At 38.8% G+C, this 17,891-nt stretch overlaps 1 long non-coding RNA gene across 1 annotated transcript in view; it reads left to right on the forward strand.

Annotated features, from left to right (window-relative positions):
• The first annotated feature begins 17,355 nt into the window (after window positions 1–17,355).
• The window catches only part of LOC105521707, a 30,243-nt gene continuing 29,707 nt past the window's right edge, over window positions 17,356–17,891 (forward strand). The window contains exon 1 of the long non-coding RNA XR_001003306.1: window positions 17,356–17,550. This is a non-coding gene — a long non-coding RNA (uncharacterized LOC105521707). The remainder of the gene's footprint in view (window positions 17,551–17,891) is intronic.

Genomic DNA, 17,891 nt, shown 5'->3' on the forward strand with positions numbered 1-17,891 from the left:
CGAAATAAAAATATACCTGTCTAATGTCATAATTTTCTTTCAGTTATTATTTTGCTTCCCAACATAGCAGACTTGCAACCAAATAGAATCATTTGGCCTCCCCTTTTTATTATAGTTGCCATGTGTATTAAATCTATCTATCTATCTATCTATCTATCTATCTATCTATCTATCTATCTATCTATCTATCTATCATCTATCTATATTAAACTGCCCCAGACAAGATTAGAACTTTTGTTTTCTAAAGTCATACATATTTCACAGCTTTATAGCAGTAGAAATGTATTCTATTACTTTGACCCAGATATTTACTATTTGTTTTGTTTTGTTTGGTTTTGGTTTGGTTTGAAACAGGGTCTGGCTGTGTCCCCCAAGTTGGAATGCAGGGGGGTGATCTCGGCTCAATGCAGACTCAACCTCCTGGGCTCAAGCAATCCTTCTGCCTCAGCCTCCCAAGTAGCTGGGACTATAGGCACACATCACCACATCCAGCTATTTTTTTATTTTATATTTTTTGTAGACAAGGGATTTTGCCGTGGTGGCCAAGCTGGTCTCGAACTCCTGGGCTCATGGGATCCTCCCACCTCAGTCTTCCAAAGTGTTGGGATTACAGGCATGAGCCACCACGCCTGGACGATATTTGCTATTTTCGTTGCTGTTCCTTCACATTGGGATTTTGAAGATTCCTTCTGGCATAATTGCACTTCAGTTCTTTTAGCATTTTTTTAATAGCCATTCTGCTTGAGATAAATCACGTTAGATTTATTCAGTGTGAAACTGCATTTCACACAGCAATCACCCTTGTGTCATTCTCGTGCTCTCCTGGCCCTTGCCCATCCTCCTCAGACACCTCTCCCTTCTGCATTTTCCATTTCTATTGGTAAAATATCCGAATTTCAAACTTGGGAGTCCACTTCTGCTCCTTTCTCCCCCTCATCCAAGCCCCAGTAGCTACTATCTCACTATTATTTAGAATGGAAAATAGCAAGTCTATTTGAGAAACGTTTATGTTAAGTGAATAGGAATTACTGATGTGTGTCTTTGACATTAACCCATGAGCAGTTGTGTGCCTGTTTTATTTTGGTTTTGCTCTATATCTACAGCTATTATAGCTCTATCTGTATCTATCTATGGCTATTATATCTATCTCTACATATGTATATAATGTGTACCCATGTTTTATTATGTAAATATACACATATTCTCACATGTATGTATGTATGTATGTATGTATATAATATGCACACACTTATATTTATATACTGTAAATCTATTCATTCAGCATCTTATTCTTGGCTATGTTACTATTAAGAATTCTCCATATAGGTATATTTTTCTCCTTCAACCTCAGGAGACAAAATGAGAGAGCGTCATAACATTTTAAGTCAAAATTAGAATTTAGAATGAAATGTTCTGGCAGTTATCTTGTAAAGGATACGGATATTTTTGTATTATTTATTAAACTATGAAATGACATTAACTGAGAACATCCTACAGCTTCAGCTGTTGTAATTTCACACCTCATGATGGCCTCTGATTTCAAGGTTCCTGTGTGCTTTAGGGAAGCTTCTCCAGAACCAAATCCAGCATCATAGTTGCAAAGGGGCCAGCTCGATGCCAGCAAAATGAACTAGAAAATTGAGTCAATTAACAGGCTAATTCGGGATAGATTTTCCCACAATATATACAATATGAACATGAGTTTTACAGGACTATGTAAATGACGAAATTGGTGGCTCATTAAATGGACCCGCGGTAAGCATGGGAAACAAGAGGATGGGGCATCTTATTGGGAGAAAAATGAGTGCTTTATCAGCTGCTCACATCCAATACCTGCACCAGGTTGTTACCTTAACAGCTGCTTACCACTCAGAGAAACCAATCACGGCCTTATCAAATGCCCATTCTCCCTGCAGATCAAGCAGTGTCCCTTCCAGTCCTCCCTGACTGTGGTCTGGGTGACAGCCCCTTCACCTGGAATTTGATTCAGTCTCATGTTTATGTGTTCACATTCTATGGCTTCACCTGTGTCCCTCCTGGCTCTGCCTGCAGCTGTAGGTTGGCTGTGTCCTACTCAATCCTTGCTCTTGCCCCCAGACCCCCAGCCCACGCCAGATGCGAGACCCTCACATACTCTGAAAACAACATTCAGACATCTCATGTCTATTTGAACATTTCTGAAACTGGAAGAATGACTGCTATTACTTTTTTTTTGAGATGGAGTCTCGCTCTGTCACCCAGGCTGGAGTGCAGTGGTGCGATCTCGGCTCACTGCAAGCCCCGCCTCCCGGGTTCACACCATTCTCCTGCCTCAGCCTCCCGAGTAGCTGGGACTACAGGCACCTGCCACTACTCCCAGATAAATTTTTTGTATTTTTAATAGAGACGGGGTTTCACCTTGTTTGCCAGGATGGTCTCGATCTGCTGACTTCGTGATCTGCCTGCGTCAGCCTCCCAAAGTGCTGGGATTAGAGGCGTGAGCCACTGTGCCCGGCCTGCTATTACTTATTTCTATTTTGTAGATAGAGAGTCAGGATTTGGCAAAATTAATTTGCGAATCTTAAACAGAGGCCTTCTGACTCCCAGGCCAGCACATCTCTCATAAAATGACTGCATCCCACCGTAGCCCTGAGTGAAGAGTTCTTGGCCTTCACAGGCCTTCTCGGGGTCACTACTGAATTCAATATAGGGTCATTCTGGCCATGTGATATTTTAAAATTTGTATTCTAGGTATTTTTTTCCGGATGTGAAACTCAGACTCAGTCCACTTCATTTTCATTCACTCAACACACTTCTTTTATTAAATTGGTCTCTTTGGTAAGCCACAGAATGCACAATGAACAGCAGAGGCCAGTGTGTGTGGAAAGTGACAACAGAATATGTCTTTGCAGCCATAAGAATATGGTGGTATTATGAATTGTGGAGTAGTTGGGAATCCCGTAAGGGCCTAAGGATGAACTGGTAAACTTAAGCTATATGTCAAAGGAAAAGTTGTTTATATACTAGATATCTATTTAACCTCCAACTGAATGGAATAAAGTCCCAATTTTCATAACTAAATTTCAAATTATTTCATGGTACTTTTCCACAATTTCCTAATGTCTCACAGGAAGCTCGTATTAACATGATAATGTAGAAATGTAAAATGAGGTATATGGCATTTTCAAATACGTGCTTTATTTTTCTTTGGGAAGGTATATTGTACTATTGTGCTTATTCTCATGAAATTCATTGGCATGTGCATGTTACTCATCACCCAGAAGCAGCTGGCCTGGGAGATCTGATGGGATGCTGCTGTTGTTCATTTGTGTTGCTATAAAGGAATAGCTGAGACTGGGTAAATTATTATTTTTTTAAAAGTTTATTTGGCTCATGGTCCTGCAGGCTGGCAAGAAGCATGGTGCCAGCACCTTTATCTGGTGGGGGCCTCAGGCTGCTCCCAGTCCTGATGGAAGGCAAAGGAGGTCAAGTTTCAATGGTAAGAGAGGAGGAAACAGACGGGAGGAAGGCACTAGGCTCTTTTCAACAACCAGCTCTCAGGGAGAACTCTTGCAGGAATGAACAGAGTGAAAAATCACTCATTATCATGAGCACAGCACCAAGACATTCATGAGGGATCTTGCTCCTCCACACTTCTAGTTAGACCCCACCTCCAACATTTGTTCCATTAAATTTCAACACGAGGCTTGGAGAGGTCAAATATCCAAACTATAGAAGATGTTTCTTTGGGAAGATTCAGTGATGCTTCTGTCTTGGTGGCAATGCCTCCTAGAACTGGAATAACATTTTTCAGGATGTGATGTGTGTTCCTTCCTTCCTTCCTTCCTTCCTTCCTTCCTTCCTTCCTTCCTTCCTTTCGCTACATTGTGGATAAAGAGAGCGATGCAGTGACAAATCCATTTGCCCAGAACCTACTCACTGTTAAGAATGCTGAACAGCTCCCTGGCTTCTCTTTCTAGCCCTCCTTTAACACAGACATAGGCCGGAGCATGTTATTTGTTCTATTGAAAAGTTTGTTGTTTAGTTTTTCTCCCTTCAGAAAGATTAACAGTGGTATAGCGAAGATAACAGTTTTTTTTCTTTCTTTTTTTTTTCTGTGCACGTTACCTGGTGCTCCTAGAGGAAAGTCTGACAGCATTAATGAGAAAAGATAGTAGTCCTGCCCCTTTTGGGACTCCAAAAGGCCCAGGGGCCACAGAGGAAAACACTGGCAGTGGGCAGGTGTTGGAGATTCCCCTCAGGCTGGCAGATGTCACCCCATCTACTCTGAATGATGAAGTTCACACCTGCTTGATTATTAAAATTTGCTTTTCCATATGTTCTATTTATCTGTTGCTGTGTAAGAAACAACTCAGAATTTAGTAGCTTGGCTTGGGTTCTGCTCACCCCATGTTTCCACTGCCTTTGGTGTGGGCTGGGCTAATGTGGTGACATTCAGCTGGTAAATATCTTGGTGATTCAGAATACATATTAAAAAATGTGTCTAGGTAATTTCACTCCCTCCACAATTTTGGTAGACTCAAAATATTTTGATTCCCATCTTTCTTTATCTTCTAAAAGCATGGTCCTCTATAATCTCTGATCTTTTTGTGGATCATATTTTTATACAAATGTAAAATCATAGAATTTATTTCACATTTTATTTGTAAGTTTTTATTTTATAATGGGAATTTACCAAGCAAAATGCCAGATAAATATTAAAACATTCTTGTAGTTATGATTTTAATACTTAAGGGACTCAAGGAGTTAAAGAAATATTTGTGTGTGTATGTGTGTGTGTGCCTGAGTCAGTTCGAGTGTATGAGCATATGTGCGTATATGTGAATATATGCATGTGCATATCTGTGTACATGATTGTGTGCACATGTACCTGTGATCATGTATGTACACACATGCATGGGTGTGTGAGTATGTGTTTGTATCTCAATCATGCATCAGCTTTCCTTCAACAGTAGCAATAGTGGTCATTTCCCCAAAATTATAGTAAAATTATTCTTTTTCTTCTAGTGTCTATTACTTTTACCTGTAGGAATAATTTGTTTCAGGGCCATCTTACCCGATACAGGCTGCCTTGTAGAAAATACATTTAGTCCAAAATAAAAAAAGGAGAATGAACTCTTTCCTGCTATAGGATAAACCCACTATGGCCAACTAAGCTGAAATAAAAGCACTCAGGCAATGGAGTGCTTCAGAAAAGAATTGATTTTTGATATTCATTCTACATATAATCTAATCACTCTCATTCATATCCCTGTAATATACATTTCATTACAGCTCTCAGATTTATCCTTACATAGGAATAATCAGTGAGAAAGGAGAAAATCTGTGTAAAGTATCAACTTGCTTCTGACATCATGAAAAAAGATAAAATTCATTTTAAATGCCTGAAATAGTGAAATGTCGTCCTGCCTCATTTTTCTTCCCTTTGAGTCTCCAATCTGGGTTCTAGGAGAGGTGTGCATTCCACTCTCATTCCAGAAAATTCCTGGTGGTGGGAAAATAGGCCAACTGTCAGGCATGTGACTATGTTCAGTTGAGCTCTAAATATTGTAAATGTTTTCTTCTATATTTCATATTTTCCACTCTAAAAATAATGGTGTCATGAAAATATCAACTTTTTCCTAAAGCACCAAACTATTCTCTAAACTTTAGAGTGGTAATTAGAGAATCCAAAGGATAACATATTGCTTGATCTATTTGGACAACTTAAATATAAAAAACATACATTTTCTTGGAAGTTGTAGAATATTAAGAGATAATGAATATTCACTATTTTATTTAACAAATCAAATAAGTATTAATTCCTCCACCTTTCTTTTATTTATTTCTTTTGGGACTTTCTTCGTCGTGATTTCTTGGCACTACATATACCATAAAATGTGGTAGTTTTCAAATAAACTTCCACAAGGTAAATATTGAAATCAACCAACTTGTATTTTTCTTTTGACCTAAAGACATTATAAAATTCACAAGATTTCTTGTAGTAATAGGAACAAAAAGAGAACATTAAATTCTTTCTCACAGTGTTTCAAATTCAAGTCACAGAGTCATTCAAACAAGATGGAACAAAAATAGAAATTTATTGGCTCAAGTCAGTGAGGGTCCTGGGCTGGGTGCTCCCAGCCTAGTCAGTCTGGTGGCCCAGGCAGAGCCTGTAAGACAATGTCGGGTCCTGTGCTTTTGAAGCTTTATCCTGCAGACCCTTCCCCACATCACAGCAGACATCCCCGCAGCTCCACACTCCCCTTGCCTTGGCACTCACGTTCTCTGAGGAGGCTAATGCTCTCTTTTGCAATGCCTATATTAAACCTCAGGTATATTGTTTTCTAAAATCACGCTTTTGCATCCAGACCAGGGAAAGAAACACTCATTAACAGTCTGCGCCATGTCCACTCTGTGTTCAGTGACAGTGGGATGCCCTAGACCAGGGAAGAAGAGTTCTCAGCAGGAAGGCAAGGAAGGCTAATATCCCCCCGAAAGAATAAAGAGGAGGAATGCTGTGCAGGATAAAACAGATTATGAAATTTTAGAGGCAAAATGATTTTTACAAATACTCTATTTTAAGTATCTCATGTTATAGATGAGAAAACCGAGGTACCTGGAAGACTGCTTGACTTTCCACTGTTGTGTTATAAGCACTGACACCTGCAAGAAGAGAGTACTTCCTTCTGGTTGCTCCTTCTGAAACCTTGCACAAAGTTTTGAAGATAGTATATATGGGGCATGTTAAGGAGAAAGTTATTTGCTTTATTTATCTATTTGATTTATACTTAGGTTTTTCTATGGGATGCTTCCTTATATCTCCTGTATTCACTTCACCCCAAGCTTAAGTCTACAGGAGTGTGTGCATTACATGTATGACATACTGTGTAGCAGGTTCACGGTGCCTGCTTACCCACTTACCTGAGTCCCATAAGACAGGACACACTGACACACAGCATGTTGCATGAAGTAGGTTTAACTCCCAGACAGGCAGCACGGGACAACAGAGGCCTAGGATTTACTGTGAGCCAGTCTCCCAAGGCTCAAGAAATCTGCTGAGGGAGATAAGAGTCTCATCTGAACCTGCCCCACTGTCATTGCTGCTGAAAGAAGCTCTGTCCTAGGTTTTACACTCCAGGGTCATGTGATTCTCTCAGCTACAGTGTTGAAAGATTTCCTGTCTTTAGGGGCAATTAGAACAGAGCCCAGGCTGTTGCTGCCAGCCCAGGATGTTGTATTTCTAGCACATTCTACAGTTATTCTTGAGACCTATAAGTGAGAAAGAAGGGAGAACTTCCTGCATGTGTGTGTGCCTGTGCGTGTGTGTGCATGTGTGTGTGTGTATGTATGTATGTAAATGAGAGATAGATCAATCCACATGGTGATTCATTTATTTAATGCCATGAAAGATAAAGCAATTATAACATTTGCATCTAGAACTTAAAATTAATGGCCCTTGCCATTGAATAGATTACTCTTCTCTCTAAATTACTTTCTAGCGGTATTTCCACACCTACAGAAACATCTCTCAGAATAGAAGAATGAGTTCAACTAGATCCTTATCACAAACTCTAATCCCTTCCAACTGCTTATGGTAAGACACAAATATGTATCATCCACATAGACCCACTGATGTGTACTGAAGAGCCACATATACAATGAGAGGAAACATCCAATTTTCCATATGCCTTCTATCTTCCCCATTTCTGATCCACAGGCCTTGTAGATTGACAGAGACATATAAAACAATACACATTTGGCCTTGAAATCTTTCTAAAAAAGCCTGGAGTCACTGAGCTCAAGGAATGAGTTGGAAGGACAAGTTCGTTAAAATGAAACGCTGAACAAACACCGAAGAAATAAACCAGAAGAATTTTGAATAGCTAGACATTTTCTCCGAGCCATCCCTGACCCTTTCAATACCAGGTCCCAAATAAAGGAGTAAATAAACAGCATTTTGAGATAAATGTCAGCACCTTATTGCAGAAACTTCTATTGCAAAATGTATCTTCCAGATGTCCAATAAAAAGTATAACAACCCCAAGCATCACCTGATCTTATTGTCACAACTTTGAAAACTTTTAGAGTATTTATACTCAACAGTACAAAAGTGTGTGAGCATAAACACATGTACACATATATAAATAACTTTGTATATGTATATATGGCAAAAGGTGTAAGTATGTGATATATCCAAACCCACTCATATTCTTTGGAGAACTCAGTAGTAGAGAACAAAGTTGTGACGCCTTCAAGATTCAGTAGGTCCTGCGATTCCACAGGAAACCAGCCAGTCGGGCAGTTGACAGGCACTGCATTCCTGCTGCAGTGCCCAGGTGGGGAGAATTACCTACAACATTACAGAGCCAAGCGGAGAGAACTAGCAGCCAGCCTGATAGCAACTTGTCCTAATCAAAAGCATGTGAGTTTTTTCACATCTCAGTTTGTTTCCTGTTTAACACGTGATTTGGACATTTTGGGGAAGAAATCTAATTTCAAAATTGTCTAAATATGTTTAATGACAACTCTTATGCTGTTGGAAAGCACATCACTCTGAATGACATCTATCTTGTATGCTACCTACTGGGAGGCCCAGCAATCTTTTTTTTCTGTAATAATTTTCTTTCAGCAGAAAATACTACACTGTTTCTGAATAACTAGCAGTTACATATTATATAAATTGTGCACTACATATACTATGCAGTCTCTAAACCAACTGTATCATAAATGTTGGCACTGCACATTTATGTCAAATTAATGTGATGTACTGAATTTTTCTAATCCCCTTGCAGGGTAAAACCCAACATATATAAATATTTCTCCCTAAGTTTTTCCTCTCTGCATAAGCTCCAAATAAACTGTAAAAGTATTTTCTTTATTTTAGCATATTTCAACTTCATGTGTAAAGCTCATGTACCTAAGATCTTGGCTTATCCTATCTAAATCTCTCACAACTTTCAGAGTAAAAACTTTGATAATTTCCTACCAATCATTACCCAAGAATAAAACTAAAAACAACTTGCAGCGATTTATCATGTATCTGAGTTTCAATACCAGACACAATGCTCAGCAGACTGAGAGAAGTTGCAATGAAATTCCACTGCGACAAGCATGTAGTTCAGGTAGGAGAATGCAAAGCAACCACACACTGTGGTCTTTGTTCCTTCTCAACCTTAATATGTGATTCAGTCTTTCCATAGTCTGGGAAATTCACCTAACTAAACCTAATGAAGAAAACCTATGTTGTTGGTAACCAAATACCAAGTTGGAGATCAGAGCTCAAATTCCTGCTCTAAAAGTTATCAGCAAAAGAAGTAAGTTACATATCATTCCATTCATACATGTATTTTATAATTTTTTTCTACTTTTATCTATCAACCAATCAACAGCTATTTTAATCTACTCTGTGAAAGGCCCTGTGCTCATCCACCTAGCAGATACAGAGAAGCATAGAAAGAAGCCTTGTTGTCATGGAATTTGTGAACTAGATAAGAAGATACAGTGACAGCCCCAGTCCCGTGTCAACATCTGTAAATGTCCTTCCACATGCTTCTACAGTCAGTACACACAAGCTATCCTACACGTAGCTTGTAGAGGATAATTACAAGCTAGTGTAAAGCTATATGTAATTTATAAACATAAAATAAAATATGCAATTAATGTTGTATGATCTCAGAGTTGTGAGTAATGTTTAAATTAATGCATGTAGAAGGTCAGACATAAATTAGGCTCTGTGGAATGTGTGGGGCTCACTTAAAGGTAAATGCCCCTGAAGTGTCTTCTCATGTCACTGCTGACTCTGCAACATCAATCCCTATGGGAATTTACATTTCTGGAGCTCCCTTTTGGGTTGTTTCCAGAACGGCTTGTTTCAGGAAAGTGAATTGGAATAATCATGGTTGGTTTTCAGTTGTATGCAACAGATCGGTTTTCATCTGATGACCCTTTGTACTCTTCCTATGACCCTACACAACTACACAACTTGATTATTCACTTAAAGAAAGAAGGCTGAGTGAGCAAAGAGAGGTCACAGGGTCCTAGTTCATAAAACCTTGCAGGGACAGGAAAGTGAATTGCAATGTTTACTAGACAGAGACGTGTGCAGCAAAATTCATCAAACTACCTAAGGGCAGTTATTGTAGGAACTACATAGCAGCCTTGCCGTGGCTGGCAAGGGCCCGCACTCAGACCCTCCTTCCAACACTTCCAAAGTAGTCCAGCCTCAGAGCCTTTGTGCTTGCAGTTTTCTCCACCTAGAACACCTTTCCCCAAGATATCCTCTGTTCTCATTTCCTCATTTCCTTCACTTTGGCTAAAACGTCACCTCTGCAGTTAAGACTTGTTTTACGTCCATCTTAAAAATAGCCAAGGGCACAGCTGTTTTCCTCATCAATCACTGGCCTCACTTTATTTTTCTTCATTGCATGTATTGAATAATGAGCTTCTACTTTTTCAATCTGATGTTTATATATCTGCTCCTCTCTGTCACCACCATCTGCCCCCACATGCATACCATGGAGCCATGGAATTTAGGTATTCTGTTTTCCATTGCTCTTTCCCTAAAACCTGAAATACTGACTGGCACCTACTGGGGTCTTGAAAGTACCTGTTAAATGAATGAACCACAAGCTAGTAGGAATCAAAAAGCAGTCCATTTTGGGGTGTGTGATATTTCCAAAACACTGAAACACTCCAGATCAGAAACCAGAAAACTGCGCAAAGACTGCTGTTGTCACTTGCAAGTGTCTCTTTCATGGCGAAACACTTAGTCTGTGAAAAGTTCACCAAATCCCACCCTTTGGATACTTTGATTGATTTATTGTGTCTTGTATGTTGTTCTCAGTGATACTGCACTGAATACTGGCACACCCAAGAAGGAACACGAGGTCATATAGACACAGGTTGTTTTTATCGTTGTTGTTGTTAACTACATGGAGATGACTTGGAAATTGGATTGATCTATTATTTATATGAAAGCAGGGGCTGTTTGCTATTACTGCCCCTGCTCTTCAGGGCTGCTCTGGTGTCCCTGAGAATTACTACATCTCCTTGCATGCTTTGCATTTTTGGCCCTTCCTTCCAGTTGCCTTGACCATCAGAGGGTATCCTTCCAACCAAAGATCACTTGATAGAGATACCTATAAAATGCTTTCCTCTTGCTACAAAGAGTCACAGCTGGCTTTGTCTCCCAATCCCTGCGGCTATTTTTCCATTCTTTTTAAATAGAACTATAAAGAATACCCAGCATATCTACAGATGCTATTGTTTACATGAAAAGAAATTAGAATGTCTATATGGAATGCCAGAGACTCCTTCAAGTAAAATTATGTCATTGTATTCATGTATTCATTCATTCCTTCACTCAACAAACACTGATTGTGTCTCTGGCATGAGTCAAGTGCTATGGTAAGTGCTCATGCTTAAAGATGGATTAAGATGCAATCTCTGTTGTAAAACAAACCATTGTCTGAATGCAGGTGGGACTATGGTAGCTTAATTTCTTCTTTTTGGCGAAGACCCAGGCAGAAGAGTCCTGGAGCCAGAGGAGTCATTAAGTCAGCCCTCTCTCCTCTTCTTGAAAGCCTCTCAACCAAGCAGGTAATACTCCAATGTAGCCACTCTGTGATATCTGATTTGTGTCCCTTTTTTTGCCCCTGTTCAGTATTGGCCCATACTCCTTCAAAGTCACCCAGACCCTCCTTTCAGCCATCTGTTAAGGTTACAAAGCAATTCAATCATTCCTTCATGTAGTGACTGTCAAAGACTTTTGCGTTACATGTCACAAATTTAACCATTGTTAAGGACTCCCAAAGTGCTGTGCTCTGCCTCAACCAGGCACTTCTAGTGATGCAAACTTGGGGGCTCCTGGAAGACAGTCAATAAAATAATTTTAGATGAGGGGAGCCTCATTCTAAACATGATTCATCCCTCAGTACCATGGTGGTAATCTGCCTTTACGAATCAAGTAATGTCTCATTGAAATTTGAGGCCAAGGCTGGGAGCATTGGCTTTTGCCTGTAATCCCAGCACTTTGGGAGGTTGAGGCGGGCTGATCACTTGTGTTCAGGAGTTCAAGACCAACCAGGGAAACATGGTGAATCCCGTCTCTACAGAAAATACAAAAATTAGCCAGGCACGGTGGCATGTTCTTACAGTCCCAGCTACTCGGGGACTGAGGAGGAAGGAACACTTGAGCCCAAGCGGTTGAGCCATGATCATGTCACTGCACTCCAGCCTGGTGAACAGAATGAGACTCTGTCTTAAAAACAGAAACGAAATAAAAGAAAGAAAAAGAAAATTGAGGTTAAATGAATACTACATTGATTCTAATAGTTATTCTTAAAGGTACTGTCTTTCAATATCCTCACCTATCTAATCCATAATGTTTTCTCCTCTCTTAAAAGTATTTCTTCAGTTTCCAGGAGGCACAAAGATTACTGAGACTGCTCTGAAGGCCAATAGTCATAAAGAAAAATGTAAAAGTGGCATCTCTGCTAGGCAAAATTTATATCCAACAAGGAGACTCAGGCTTTCGCAAAAGACAAATTCAAGGCTTCCTGTTTTCAAAAAGGGAAGTAAGTAGGTATCTTTCTCTTTAGGTGTGTGTCCAGCTGGACTTGGGAGAAGTGTAACAACCAGTCAAGGGCCAGGGGATGGGGTAGAAATAGAAAACCCCATTATCTTCACCTTTGCCACCTTCTCTAATTGAGATCTAAAATTTCTTCTTTTCTCTCATTCACTTCTGGTAAAAAATCCACATACACCAGGAAGGCATGACACATTGATGGAAGTAGTCCTTCATACTTCAGGGTGAATTTAAAAAGCTGACTAAAAGTTTAACAAAAGGAAAGAGTATGTCAGGAAGTGCTGGTCATTTGACAGGAGGATACTCCCTGGTAAAAAAGAAGATATGAGTATAATAATAAGTGGCATTCAAGACAAAACACACAGGAAAGTTGCTTAAGAGTCACCCAGCTCATTGGAACAACAACTCAAAGATCATATTAAATGGTAAGCAGAAGTAATTTAATTCCTTACTCGAACAAAAGCTAACGTGGCCCACATTTACATGCTTGTACTGCATTTCCAAAATGATAAAAACATTCCCCTTTTGTTGTCAAGATATGAGTGCTTGCATTCAAAACAGGCTTAATGCCCATCAGTCCATTGAAGCTCATTAGCCAAGAGATGATTACTACCTTAGCACCAACGATGTATATCTTAGCATGCATTATTCAGCTAAAAGGAGTTTTAATCCTCATGCATTCTGACTATGATCTGATAAAAATTTAATGATACATTAGAGTAGATGCTTTAGATTTATTTCTACTACTACCAAAGCAAGCCTTGGTTGAAATAATCTAGCCATTATCTTTTTGGGTCTTACACAGTTTTCCATGACTTATGTCATTATTTCTGTGTTTTTGCAGTTATCAGCAAAAAGTAGTTTCCATAGCTTTATAATTGGTTATTTGTGTTTGCTGTTGGCCTTAAAATACTGTATTAATTCACATAGGGACACAGACAGATGTATGTTTGGATGTTGAGCTGTAATTTTTCATGCGCTGTTATAATAGAGTCTCATGGCTTCCGCTCAAACTTCATTTCCCTCTTCATGGTTTAAGTGAATATAAAACAAACACAAATGCTTATGTGCAGCAATTTTCTCTCACAAATAGGTCTACAGTCATCTCATCAGGAAGATATATTGTATTTAAGACCTTATTCACCCTGTTTCACACTCAGGCAAGGTGGTTTAGGGAGTATCATTGTATCAAGTAGAATTAGAAGCACTTGGAAACTTGCTCATCTTATGTATAAACTTGAAATTAACTTGTCCAATAGAAAATAATGAGAAACTGATTCAGTTTATCTGATGCTTATTTCTTGTGACTAACCTATCAATTAAAAGAATTAGTAAAACAGACATTTTTGGCCTGGGTTAGTTATATATTTACAATGGTTTTCTATTTCTTTTTGCACTTAAATATTTAGTTCTCTTACTTTTAAAATAGAATGTATTTTTAAAAATATTCTGGGAATGAAATGTAGAAAGAACAAATTATACACACTTCTATACTTCTGCCGAAATTTATAATATTCCACTTCTTAAATACTATTTATGATTTTACAGTATTGTTATTTTCACATGTATATTTTACATGTATATCATGATAGTGTTTGTGGATAAGAGCCAAGATTGCATTCATTTGGGATTATTCTATCACAAATAGCACAGCACATAATCAGTAAATAGTAAATATCTAAACAAAATTGATTAAAAAAATATTATTCTGAGTAAGTACCATGTGCTAGGTTCTGAATAAATAAAAAATAAAATATCCATACTGAAAGCTTAATTATGACGTTCATTAACTGTCTTGCTTTTGAATCCACAAACAAACAACTTATATGAAGAGGTTAAGTGATGGCCGGCCTTGGGACCCTGACTTGCAGAGTGTCCTTCTTTGAGAGACTTGCTCATTGGAAGCCCAAAACCCTGTCCAGGGAAATCACAGGCCAAATCCAGGTCCTCGGAGGCAGACATAATGATCTCGCTGTTAACTATGCAATATAGTCATTGTACCTCCTCCTGGCATTTTTGTGAAATGTATTTAAAAGATCTATGAACCTTTCAGTAAAACTCAAAGAAGAGAGAGAATTCAATTTCTAAAGGAAGATCATACAAGAGAAAATAACTTAGAAATATTTAACAAGATGTATTTCCCTGACTCTTAAAACTCAGACCTGAAAAGAAGAAACACCCAGGTGTTTTTGCTCAGATGCTTTCGGGGGAGCACATAAACGAAAAAGTCACAGGCTGTTTTGAGAGAACCTCCATCTCTTCAGAAAAACATTTGGGGGAACCAATGTAGCTTCTTCTTGTTTATAGGTAAGGGCTTTTGCTAATGATAAGTGAAAAGCAATATATTTATTATTTAAACCTCTAGCATGTCTTAAGACAAAACTAGCAATGAGGTAGTGAGGTTGTGAAGTGGTATTGGAGGTGATGCTGATCGAAGAAGTAAAGGAGAGGAAGGAGAGAAAGATAAATGGCTAATGTTTAATGAGCACATATTTTCTGATGGTCATTGTTGTGCTAATTTAGTCCTCCCTGCCATCCTGTGAGATAGGTTCTTACTTTTTTTTATCTTCAATTAATGGATGAGGAAGCAAAGTTTGCAGCAGTGACCAAGTCACTTAACTCAGGTCATTTAGCTTGTTCTCTCTCACCCAGGGTCCTGTATCTCCAACCTGAAGCACAGGCCCCATGTGCATAGGCTTTTGCATTTTCCAGCGTCTCTCATTTTCCCAGCTGGTTTTTATATTTTAAGTGTTATGCCAAAATAATTTTCAATGAAGTAAATGCCTCTCAACAGTGCTGTCTCCCCTGAGTTTACTTTTAACTCAGAGAAATAAAATTCTAATGATCACATTTGTGTCAAGGCTCTGGGAAGATTATCTGCTCAGACGAACTTTCTAAGAATTTGTACCTTTGTATTCCAGATGCAGCTGCCCAATTTTGTCTATTTGTTGGCTATTAGAATATTTTTTCTATTCGTTGGCTATCAGAGAATACTAAACAAGGAAACAAGCAAAAAATAAACCAACAGGAATTTTGCTGTCCTATTATGTCCTAGTTTCTTAACTGTTTCTGTCCACTTCCCTCCCCACCATACTTCTTTTTCATATGTGAGTTTTTTTAATATTTAACGATGGTGATGGTGCTATTGAAGTGAAAGATTTATGCATCACTTTTATAGTCCAAACCAATGCAATTTTCTTGTGATAAGTTAAAATATTAAAGTCAACTATATTTAATTTTAGTCATCAGTCTTTCTCTACTTCTGTTTTTCTTTTTCTACAAGAAAAAATGAAATTTACTAGTAAACATTGTTAAAATCTTTTTAGTCAAATTAAATTAACAGAGTTTAATTGAGCAAAGAACAAGTTGCTGATTGGGGCAGCCTCTCGAGACAGGGTAGGTTCAAAGACTCCAGCACATGGAAGTGCTGGAAGAAGATTTATGAACAGAAAAAGGACAGGGATGTACAGAAAATGGTCGAGAGATGCAGAAGCAGCCGGATTGCTCACAACTCTGCGTTTGCCTTATTTAAACATGGTTTGAACAGCTGACTCCCTGTGATTGGCTGAAACTCCATGATTGGCACTGGACTAGGTAACAGTCTGTTTACACGTCCAGTTAGGTTACAGTTCATTGCATACAGAGAAACGCGTAGGCTGAACTTAAAATAAGTAAGGAGGCAGCTCTAGGCTAAACTTGATTTAGCAAGACAATCTACTAATTCTTTTTGTAATAAAATTATTTAATTTTCAGGTGATAAGATGAAGTATCAGTCACTGAGATGTGTCATACCCAATAGAATCTGGAGTGGATATTTGCTTTTGTGAATGGTCATCATATTAGGAAAGTGCAGTTAGGAAAATCAGATATTGCATTTTCATGGTTATTTGAGCTCGACCATTTTCTTCCTTTATTGGACAAATCATTTGGTACAAAGATCAACTAGAAAGAAAGTTTCATGTTTTGAGTTTTTGGGAGGGGTTTTTAAAAATACTATTAAGACTACTCTTTCTTTACTTAGTAGGGGGAGGTAGAAGGGGCATACCAGAATTCAGAAGTGTGACCACCATAACCACTTCATTCTTCAATTTATTTTTCAGTTCTAGGACATGTAAGCAGACAAGAATGGTCTCTAGGAACCATAGGAGTTTAATCCATGTGAGCCATCAGCCTGGTTTACAGCCTCCTGCCCTGCAGGCTGGTCTTCCCTAAACCCTGGGTGGAATGTAGTAACCTAGTTGGTTGGAACCAGTTCCTGATAGACCCTGGCAACTTAGAGATGAATCCTGGTGAATCTTCCTCATGATTGTGTAACACCTCCATCCTGGAGGAACTGTAATGCCATTATCATAACATGCGACCCATGTGCTGCCATGATGACACTGTGGCTGTGCCCTGGGACGCCTCCTCTACATGCAGTGATGCACCCTCTCCCCTCTCCGTCACCCCATAAAACCCTCCTGTCATTTTTCCTCAGGGGCACACTGCTTTGGAGAATATACCCAGTGCTCCCCTTACTTGAGCCAAGTAATAAAACTGCTATTGATCAAAACCTGCCTTCTTGTGGAGAGTCGTTTGTCGCTTGACAGGTGAATGAACCCTGTTTGTTTTTTTCAGATAACAAATACGAGAAATTAAACAAACAAAAAACTCCAGACTTGAGACTTTCCCTTAATAACAACAAAGAGTCCAAGTAAGAAGTCCACAGCTTGCCTTCATCTGCGGCAGACTTGCATGAATCATTTTCAAATAAAGATAATAACTCAGTTGGTCTTGTAGTCCAAACTAAATGTGCTACTTCAGGAACATTCTCTTCCTATGTGGACTTTGCTGCTGAGTCAGTGTGAGACCTTGAATAAGTCTCTGTTTGTTTTGTACCATTCAGATTTCCTCGTCTGTAAACATTAAGCATCTACATTCCCTAAAAGTAGCTCTGAATGAATGTTACTTAATGGTGCCAATGATGTTGGAGACACCCTGTGGTAAGTGGTTTTGTTTATATTTGCAAGTTGGTATAATATCAATACTATAACGACCTTAAAATAAATGGAGAATGTGGATATGTGGATAATTTTGTTATTGAGAAGGGGGCTGACTGAGAGTCAAGGACAGTTTGATTTGTTTTTCTACATTAGTCCTATTCATCTGGCAAATGTGAAGTCTCCATTTCATCATTCATGTTCCTAAGGCGGGTACTAGCTTTAGTTACATTTTCTTGCCAAAGTAAAACTTGCATCATATACTTAGGAACATGTGGAGCACTTCTCAGAGCTGTGCTTAATCTCAGGTGCCCAGAAATGTTGAAACTTGTTTACAGAACTCT

This window comes from Colobus angolensis, unplaced genomic scaffold, assembly GCF_000951035.1.
Source record: "Colobus angolensis palliatus isolate OR3802 unplaced genomic scaffold, Cang.pa_1.0 Scaffold405, whole genome shotgun sequence".
Classification (NCBI taxonomy): Eukaryota; Metazoa; Chordata; class Mammalia; order Primates; family Cercopithecidae; genus Colobus; species Colobus angolensis.